This window comes from Leptinotarsa decemlineata, unplaced genomic scaffold (assembly GCF_025532065.1).
Source record: "Leptinotarsa decemlineata unplaced genomic scaffold, Ldec_3_MD MMD2_tig00003798_RagTag_RagTag, whole genome shotgun sequence".
NCBI lineage: Eukaryota > Metazoa > Arthropoda > Insecta > Coleoptera > Chrysomelidae > Leptinotarsa > Leptinotarsa decemlineata.
In genome coordinates this window covers 1,516,650-1,525,061 of record NW_027412596.1, presented here as the reverse complement: position 1 = coordinate 1,525,061, position 8,412 = coordinate 1,516,650, and the positions used below count along the sequence as shown (strand labels likewise).

Sequence of the window (8,412 nt, the reverse complement as noted above, 5' to 3'; positions counted from 1 at the left end):
TACTTCATAGGTAAACCAAACAGGAAACTTTCTTTTTTTATTTTTTACTCGAGGTACTAATTCATTGAGAACGTCATATATTTTACTATAGAAAAAATTTACCGCGTTATTAACATTTTCTATTTCAAACAATGCGGTCCAGTCAATATCTCTGATTTTATACGAAAGCTGTAAGAAATCACACTTTTGAAAATTATATACAGTTTCTGTTCCAAAGTAGGTATTCTCCCTATTACTCTTACTATTTTCTAGTTCAATATCAAATAATAATGTAGGGTGGTTTGTATCCTCTTCTATCAATGGAAAGTCAGATCTAGATACTTTTAGAAACTCGCAATTTTCATTATGTTACGTTTCAATTTAGCACTAGATCAAACTGCTCTTATGTGACCTTTCAAAAACACTACCTTACCTTTTAAGATCTTTATTCAGAGGATATTAACAATGTAATTCAGTTACAAGTTGATTTTATTCATTTAACATCATAGTAATGGGAATCTTCCGTTCCATAGAAAACCATACCTGAAATGTATAAGAATAAATGTATGCTCCCTGACTAACTGCTTTGACCAGTACTTACGCATTCTCCTATTGCCAATCGACGTTGTAGATCCGAAATTCCTCGCTAGGTTGAAATAGTTGTTATTGTTTGTTTCTCAGTTTTCTTCACCTATCATTTTTTTTTTGCCGTTGTCTGCCTTAGGATACCTTTCCAAGAATATTTCTTGCATAGATCGTTATTCATTACTTCCAGAAGGATTACTGACATATTAGAGCCATATCGCCTGAAAAACAATATTAGTTAGCTCTGGTTTCTGAATACTGTTTGATATTTTCGGTAAATATTCTGCATAAGATGAATGTTCAAATATTCGTACTGAAAGGGAAGGTTATGGCGACTTACCTTATATGTTCCTACTCCTTCGCATGAATAAGGATTGGTAAATAGTTGAAAATTGATTGGAACAATATTTTGGAAACATTTGTAAACAAGGTTAAGAGACAGCTGTTGGTTGACATCTGCCGAACTTTCGTAGTGTCGTTCCTTCGACTTACACCGAACTAGTTCTACAGTTGTTCACGGGTGAGGGATTGATCGGTTACTCAAGTTGTCAAGGGTTGTTTAAGGGTTGCATTGCTTTGAGAAGGAGTTTTGATGGGTCATGGACTTGTTGATGATGTCTCAAGTGGCTGTGGAGGAATTGATAGATTTATGATGTTGTGCACAGCGCCCCCTTGGTGCTTGTAGGGTAGGTTGGACGCACTGTGGCAACAACTGGTTAGCTGTCAGATGTGGCAGTCTCCTTAGTATTTGGAAGTTAGCCTTCGGTGAGCTTGGTTCGGAGTTCAAAGGGTACCATCAGACTGATTGTAGGATATATTTGGTTGTATTTGTGCCATCCTTCACGGGGATTATTTCTACAAGTCAGGATTGTATAGTGGAAGACTGATTGGTCATTTTGGTGTGGATATTTGCAGTCTGAAACTTAAGCTCTTTTGAGGATTTGTGGTGGTTACCGAACTCGTGCCAGGTGGAAGGATTTCCGAAATTAGATTCATAAGAAACAGAAGGCCCTCAGTCACTCATCAAGTCCCAGCAGGACTTCCGTGCAGAACACCGCACACGAAGAATCGTATAGAAAACCCCTTGGCCAGGGTAAGAATTTTACCATTAAATGTGTTTTAAATGATTTTAGTAATTTCTGGTTCCATCGTTATATCTCAACTGAATATTAGTATTGAAGAGAGGTTTCAACACTCATTCAATTTTCTTGATTTTTACGGGTCATATGGTTATACAGGGCACCCAAAAATATACTCTTGTTATCTTGCTACTTTGCTTAAATGAAAATATACCAGGGGTATTGATTAGTCAAATAGTCCTATTGAATGGGGGTTGAATCTCACCTTGTTTTTATCTGATTCTGATTGAGAATTTTCTTCCGTAGGGTTTTTCTTCCTGCTTTTTTTTTGTCTTCGTTAAGGGTTCCTGTTTTCCTTTTTTTTTCTTCTTGGGTCTTATTTGATGATCCATTACTGGTCCAGCTTGTCGTGCCCTACAGGGTGATCTATCTTGGTGGTGCTACAGGGTGATCCATCTCCGCCGTACTACAGGGTGATCCATCTCAGCAGTACTACAGGGTGATCCACTTCCGTCGAACTACGGGGTAGCCTAACACCATATACCGGGTGGCCCAAAAGGAGCACGCAAGTTATAATTGATTTAATTGAATATTTGTGATATACTGAGATATTTGAATAATTGTTGCCCTTATGTTTATTGATACCTGTTGATATAGTGTTTGTTTATCGTTTATTGATTAAGAGTTTGTTATTGATACCTGATTGACATAGATATTTGTGAAACGGAAATTGAGGTATATTCTTCCTTTCACGATTGCTGATTGACACCGATGCGCCTACGCCTGAGCTCACGCGACGCAAACGAGTTTGTCTTACCATCCGATACTAGTATTTACGATTTCACCTACTCAATTTTCGTGGTAGTTTTACTCGACGTATTGTAGTTTTTTTTGAGCGTCGTTACTACCGTAATTTATGGCTGATTGAATTCGTGGTTAGATACACCGCGCTCTTGTATGGACATTTGAACATCGCGTAGTAGTGTGAATATTGCATTGTTGTCTTAGAAGCGTTGTTGGTTAATCCATGTAAGTTAGGATTACTGAATAAATCATATTGGGGATCTTTATCTTTTATTTCCAATATTAATTGGTAAGTTATTGATATTGTGAGTTACTTAGGGTATCTGGAGGATTAAATTTACCTGGCGCCCATTAAGATCTATTTGAAATTTGCTAAGTTGTTTAACCCACTCCCGTCTCCACTGTTTAGCTTAGCCGCGGATACCCATCTGTCTTATTTGTTACCGACAGATGATTTAGTCTCCTCTTGTGGTTTGTGGGGTGACATTTTTGGCGCCCAACGTGGGGCTGCGTTAAAACAACGTCTTCATAGTTCTTTTTTTATAAATTTGGAAAAAAATTTTTGATAAATTTGAAAATTTTTTTGGATCTTTTTTTTTAATATTTTTTTTTTGTGTCTCATTGGAATTGTTATCATGTCCCGCAAAATGCTAGTGAACCGTTTGAGTCAAGATGAGCTCGTGTATGAGGTTAGAGTTAGAGGAATTGCTACCGGAACTGTTCAAGAGATGCGGCATTCTCTGTCGATGGCAATCAGATTAGAGGAGAAGGGCGAAAGTTTGAAGTATCCCAAATATCCATTCACAGTTGAAGAAGATATTGCAGCAGTTACTGCGAAGTTGGAAGAACTGGAACCACTTATAGATACCTTCAGTGATTCAATGAGTAGTAATGCATTTGCAAGACTCCAATCGAAGATGTTCCATGTCCTGAACCGATTGGACAACATCAGTGAAGAGGACACCCAGGACAAACCGAAGTTGCTTGCGAAGGCACTGGCATTATTGGATAACTTACACCGTAAAGCAGAAGATTACCAGAAGACACAAGACGTCCCACCTTTCCATATGCTCTTGGGGAATAGTAATTTTGGTGGCTCTCTCTCTCCTCATAGAAGATCTTCCGACATCACTCCTACTCAACCTCCCACTGTTAATGTCAAGCCGATTCTTCCCAATAAATGGGATTGTAAATTTTCGGGAGACAAAAAAGGTATGTCCTTGTGTGCTTTTTTGAGCAGGGTCGAAGAATTGCGAGTAGCTCGACATGTATCAAAAGAGGTATTGCTTGACTCCGGGATCGATTTATTCACAGGTAGGGCGTATCAATTCTATACCGCGTATCGAAGGGAAGTATCGACTTGGGATGAATTTGTTGCACTTCTCCGAGAAGAATATCTGTCTTCCAATTACGATGAAAAGCTTTTTGAAGAAATTAAAAAACGAACTCAAGGTCCTGATGAGTCTATTGGTATTTATCTGGCAGTCATGACAGGTTATTTCAACAGGTTGACTTGCTCAATTTCTGAGGAAGTAAAACTTAAAATACTTCTGAGAAACATTGCCCCGTTTTATCAAACTCAATTGGCTCTAGTTGACGTAACTTCGATCAATCACCTTCGTGAGTTAGGAAGGCGATTAGAAGCCAGAAAAGAAGCAGTAGAAAACTTCTCAGCACCATCGAAGAAGTTTAATGCTTTAGAACCTGATTTGGATTATGTACAGGTTGATGATAGTATGATTGATAGCTGTGGAACTTCATCTCTTCCACATGCTGTTGGTGACTCGGATGTGTCCCGAAGTGACCAACTTTGTTTCAAGTGTAATAAACCCGGACATCGAGCTGTTGGTTGTTTGATGAAGTCGGCGGGTTTACATTGTTATCGGTGTAAGAAGAAGGGATTTACTATTCGATCTTGTCCTGACTGTTCGTCGACGGGAAACGGTCGCCGTCGCACCTAGGAGATCGAGGTAGGTGTGCTGGTCGAGAACCCTCGATCGACAAAATACAAGTCATCCTGGACTATGTCTTAGAACACGCCAACCAGGATGAACGCCCTTATTTGCGAGTGGATGTCTTAGGGAAGTCGTTATTAGGTCTTTTGGACTCTGGTGCTTCACGGACTATACTAGGTAGTAGAGGATTTGAGGTTGTTCGTGCCTTAGGACTACCAGTGGATGGGTCCAGGACAACATACTGTACCGTAGCCAGCGGCGCCCGTGTTCGGAGTATAGGAGTAGTTGATTTGCCTATCTCATTGAGGGGTCGTTTGAAACTTGTGGAAGCTATTGTTGTTCCTGAGATGCCCCATCTTCTCATCCTTGGAATTGACTTTTGGAAACATATGGGACTGATTCCTGATTTGCGTCATGATGAATGGCATTTTTCTGATGAACCTGTTACCGTCAACACTGTTGAACATGTTGCTAGTTCAACGTTGTTAAGTCCGTTGGACCAGATGCGACTCCAAGAAGTCATAGATCGTAATCTAGCACTTATGGGTACAGAACTAGGTTGTACCAATAGAACTGAACATGTTATTGAAACAGATAGTCCTCCGATCAAACAACGCTACTATAGGGTCAATCCTATTGTACAGCAACAAATTGACGCAGAACTTGAGGAGATGCTGAAGCTGGGAATTGTGGAACCTTCCAATAGCCCCTGGTCTTCGCCCATTCTCTTGGTAAAAAAGAAGGATGGCAAGTTCAGATTCTGCGTGGACTATCGTAAATTGAATTCTGTGACCATACGAGATAGTTACCCCCTTCCCCATGTTTCGGATACTTTAGATAAACTTCGTAATGCTCAGTATTTGTCCAGTTTAGATGTAAAATCTGCTTACTGGCAAGTCCCAATGGCAGAATCATCAAAAAAATATACGGCTTTTACTGTCCCCAATCGTGGTTTGTTCCAGTTTCAGCGCATGCCTTTTGGGCTCCATAACGCTCCGGCCCGTTGGCAAAGATTGATAGATGAAGTACTAGGTCATGACCTTGAACCACATGTATTTGTCTACTTAGATGATGTGGTAATTGTAAGTCAGACATTCGAACAACATCTGTCAACGTTGGATGAGGTATTCCGCAGACTCAGGGAGGCAAATATTACAGTTAGCATTGATAAATGTCAATTTTGCCGTCCTGAAATGAAATATCTTGGCTACGTGGTGGATCGTAACGGATTGCATGTTGACCCCGATAAGGTAAAGGCCATGTTGGAAATACCGCCCCCGACTAATGTTACGGAAGTCCGAAGAATTGTTGGCACCTTCTCTTGGTACCGCCGATTCGTTCCAGATTTTTCTTCCATCGTCGCTCCCATCACAGCTTTACTGAGGAAGAGCTCGAAGTTCACATGGACAGACGAGTGTGCTAGATCCTTTCGAAGAATCAAGGAGTGTTTAGTGGCAGCGCCAATTTTATGTTGTCCGGATTATTCGAAACCCTTTGTGGTGCAGACTGACTCGTCTGGATTCGGAATCGGTGCAGTCCTATCGCAACCTTACCCCGAAGGCGATAAGGTGATTTCCTACCTGAGTAGGTCTCTTACAAAGCAAGAGAGAAATTACTCGACCACCGAGCGGGAATGTCTTGCAGTTCTATGGGCTGTGGAGAAACTTAGACCGTATATTGAAGGAGTGTCTTTCACGGTAGTGACAGACCATCACAGTCTTCTATGGCTTCATAGCCTAAAGGATTTGAGCGGTAGACTTGCGCGGTGGGCAGTGAGGCTCCAACAATATGATTTTAAGATTGTACATCGAAAAGGAAAGGATAACGTAGTGCCGGATACGCTTTCTCGGTCAGTACCTATGGTAGAATTTGTCGCAGTCAGCGATGATGATCAGCCGACATTGGGAGGGATTGACGATGACAAGTGGTATAGGTCCATGAGAGACAGAATTCAAAAGAACCCTTTGAAGTTTGCCAATTGGAGATATTCTGACGGTAAATTATGGAAGTATGTTAGGTCTGATCATCCTGATTTGTCGTCAAAATCTGACTACTGGAGATTAGTCGTGCCTAAGTCCGATCGGTACAACATTATTGTTGCTGCTCACGAACCTGCCACTAGTGGGCATACGGGTGTGTTCAAAACTTTTGCTAGGGTTGCAGATCGCTTTTATTGGCCTAAGATGCGAAGTGACATTGCCAAATTTGTTCGTCATTGTGAGGTTTGTGCACGTCATAAAGTATCTCAGGATCGACCTGTTGATAAGATGGTATCACACACTAAGGCTGACCGTCCGTGGGAAATCATCTCCACAGATCTTGTTGGTCCGCTCCCGAGATCTAAGAAAGGAAATAGTTTTATTTTAGTCGTAACCGACTATCTCAGTAAGTTTCCTCTTATATTTCCTCTGAGGCGAGCTACTACTGAGGCTATAATTGCCAAAATTGAAAGTAATGTTTTCCTTATGTTTGGTGTACCAAGAGTTTTAATTTGTGATAATGGTCCTCAGTACCGTAATAAGAAGTTTCTTGAGTTTGCTGATCGCTATAACTCTCGAATTAAGTTCAGTGCTCCCTACAACCCGAGAGCGAATCCAACGGAAAGAATTAATCGCATCCTGAAGACAATGTTGGCAATGTATGTCTCTGACAACCATCGATGCTGGGATGAGAAACTTAATGAGATTGCTTGTGCTATCCGCACTTCTAGACACGAAGTCACTAAGTTGACCCCGTATTTCATAAATTTTGGTAGGAACATGGTTTTGTCTGGAGATGAATATATACAGGGTATTCCTCCCGAAGAGGAGAATGGTTCTCAGACTGGTGATACTACGAAGAATGAAGCTTTTCGTAAAATGTTCCATGATGTTCGGAAACGGTTAGAAGTTGCCACTAAGAAAAGTTGTGATAAATACAATCTCAGGCGTCGTCATGAAGAGTATGTGCCGAATCAGCCGGTATGGAAACGTAACTACGTCTTATCAGATGCATCGAGATACTTTAGTAAGAAGTTGGCCCCGAAGTACGTAGGCCCGTTCTACATCAAGAAACGGCTGTCGCCTTGGATTTATGAATTGAGGGACTCTGATGGTAATTCGAAGGGTTCCTGGCATGTGAAGGATTTAAAACCTTCATCTTCAGAAGACTGAGTTCTTGAGAATTGAGTGAAATTTACGGGGTAAATTTCTTCGAGAAAGGGGGGAGTTGTTACGTTTCAATTTAGCACTAGATCAAACTGCTCTTATGTGACCTTTCAAAAACACTACCTTACCTTTTAAGATCTTTATTCAGAGGATATTAACAATGTAATTCAGTTACAAGTTGATTTTATTCATTTAACATCATAGTAATGGGAATCTTCCGTTCCATAGAAAACCATACCTGAAATGTATAAGAATAAATGTATGCTCCCTGACTAACTGCTTTGACCAGTACTTACGCATTCTCCTATTGCCAATCGACGTTGGAGATCCGAAATTCCTCGCTAGGTTGAAATAGTTGTTATTGTTTGTTTCTCAGTTTTCTTCACCTATCATTTTTTTTTTCTTGGGTCTTATTTGATGATCCATTACTGGTCCAGCTTGTCGTGCCCTACAGGGTGATCTATCTTGGTGGTGCTACAGGGTGATCCATCTCCGCCGTACTACAGGGTGATCCATCTCAGCAGTACTACAGGGTGATCCACTTCCGTCGAACTACGGGGTAGCCTAACACCATATACCGGGTGGCCCAAAAGGAGCACGCAAGTTATAATTGATTTAATTGGATATTTGTGATATACTGAGATATTTGAATAATTGTTGCCCTTATGTTTATTGATACCTGTTGATATAGTGTTTGTTTATCGTTTATTGATTAAGAGTTTGTTATTGATACCTGATTGACATAGATATTTGTGAAACGGAAATTGAGGTATATTCTTCCTTTCACGATTGCTGATTGACACCGATGCGCCTACGCCTGAGCTCACGCGACGCAAACGAGTTTGTCTTACCATCCGATACTAG

The 8,412-nt window shown here is 40.7% G+C and overlaps 1 long non-coding RNA gene across 1 annotated transcript; it reads right to left on the bottom strand.

The window, feature by feature from the left end:
- Positions 1–408: 408 nt before the first annotated feature.
- LOC141483661 (uncharacterized) lies at positions 409–702 on the bottom strand. The gene is made up of 2 exons (XR_012466214.1): positions 581–702; positions 409–522 (listed from the first exon to the last, which is right to left on the bottom strand). It is a non-coding gene; the product is annotated as an uncharacterized lncRNA (long non-coding RNA).
- Between the last annotated feature and the right edge of the window lie 7,710 nt (positions 703–8,412).